Source organism: Lactuca saligna, chromosome 2 (genome assembly GCF_052625555.1).
Source record: "Lactuca saligna cultivar CGN05327 chromosome 2, ASM5262555v1, whole genome shotgun sequence".
Taxonomy (NCBI): Eukaryota; Viridiplantae; Streptophyta; class Magnoliopsida; order Asterales; family Asteraceae; genus Lactuca; species Lactuca saligna.
The window spans coordinates 189,738,192-189,740,499 of NC_136418.1; positions in this window are offsets into that span (position 1 = coordinate 189,738,192).

A 2,308-nucleotide genomic window follows, 5' to 3' on the forward strand; every position below is an offset into this window, starting at 1 on the left:
ATGACTAGTTTTAACTAAACAAGTAATAAAAGTAAAAGGTTTTTCTCTAGTTTTACAAGACTAGAAACTTAACACACCTCCTAACACGTAATTAACTAAACAACTAAGACAAGTAATAATTTACCAAATTTAATAAAAGGTTTCTGTTTAGGTCCAATTAATTCACTCCTATGGTAAATTATATGATAGAGTATTATATTGATTGTTATTGGTTACCAACTATGGTGATTAGGTTCACATTCGCTATTACCAATCCTTAGGAAATTACTTAATTTAAGCAGTTGCCAATTGTTTAAACTAATTAACTCCTTAGTTCAATTATTTAGATTAAATAAGATTTGTAATTGGTTAATCAAATTGGTGGTTCAACTAACCTCTAGTTTGTTGGTTTACCAAACAAGATCACACATTAATTTACTCATTCTCTAATTAATCATAGTTCCATGTTCACTAATCCTAGGCATATAATGTAGTGTTCACATAAATCATATGAGAGGTTATAATTAGAAGATGTTCATGCAGCCTAATTGTCTTCCAATTAACAGAAAACAGTCATAATCAATGCATAAGGTTCTTTAACAAACTTAGTTTAATAAAATCACCAATAATCAATCAAATAAAGTAATAATCACACCATAGGAGTAAATTAATCTTCCCTAAATAGAAACTACAAAATTTAGCTCATGGTTACAGTCATTGAAAAGCTAAAAATGAATTCGACTAAACTAAACATGCTTCACTTATAGATTAAGTGGAAGATTTGACCTAACTAGCCTTGAATCTCTTAATTATCAAAGATTAGGGTTCTTTAGGTCTCCAAAGGTATCTTCAATCGCAAGTTACTTTCCAAGGAAGCCAGAAAAACTCTTTAATTCGAAATCTCAACCCATATTTATAGTTATCTCAAAACAGGGTCTTCTCAGCGAGTAGGTTCCTAATTCGCCGAGTTGATAGAGGAAATCTGTGTACGGCAAGGATTTTTGACTTATCTTAGCGAACATTCTTGGTAACTCGCCGAGTACGTGCGTGGACTCGCCAAGTAGCTCCAGATTTTCTCCTCTTTCTTCATTCTCTAGCTTCTCATTGCCTCTCCTTCTTCCTTTTGTTTCCAAGCATGTCTTCTAGACTAAAAATATAATTCAAACATTATTAAGTACCTTTTGCCCATATTATGAAAATAATTAGCTAATAATTGATAAAAATCTATACTAAACATCTAGCTAATTATGCACATATAAAAAACCTAACTGCTCAAGATGAAGTCATTTATTGAAGATTCATATGTTCATCTTGAAGTTGTGAAGAAAACGAAGATAATCGTTGAAGCCAAGCTGAAATTGAAGATTGACCAGAAAAACCAGCTACAATTTAAGGGGGAGTTTGTTGGGTCGAAAGATAAGAAAGCTATAAACCAAATGGGAGATTGGTTGGTCAAAAATATGGTTTATACTTTGTTTTTCTAAGCAGTTTTTGTCTTTAGTCTTCAAGTCTTGGGCCAAAAATAATATTTAGTTTATTTGTATCTTGGACCGAAAACCCATGTGTTTTCGGTCTAGCATTGGGTTTGGGCATTGAGTTTGCGATATATATATATATATATATATATATATATATATATATATATATATATATATATATATATATATATATATATATATATATATATATAGGGGAGGGTTCAATTGAGAAAAAAAAAAGGTTGAGAATGGGGAAATCATTCTCAGCCAATCATTTATTTTTGCCGCAAAAACGTCCAACGTACCGACAGAAGTGGTAAAGTAATGCACATGTGTTTTCCAATAAAACATATTTCCTTAAACTATGTTAATCATTACCTTAATATATACAAAAACATAGTTTTTTTCATTTTTTTTTATTTTTAGAAACTATTTTTATCAAAAAATGATTTTAAATATACCAAAATTCATGATTTTTTATTCTCTACAAATAGACATCCATATTGATATAGTTTTAAGATAAAATATATTTTTTTATATTTTCAGCTATCGTTATTCATAAGTGAATAAAAATGCATCATGTTTTATTACAGTACATTCGTTATTCACTTATGAATAAAAAGTATGATTTTTTTTTTACAATTTAAGTATCATTCATATATGAATATAACATATAATAAACATAGTATATTCATATTTTAATATTGGACGATGCATTCACTTGTGAATATTAACATAGTATATTCACTTGTGAATATTAGATGATATATTCACTTATGAGTATTAAATAATATTTCATATGTGAATATTATATAGTATTCCATGGTATATCAAATATGAATATTACATAC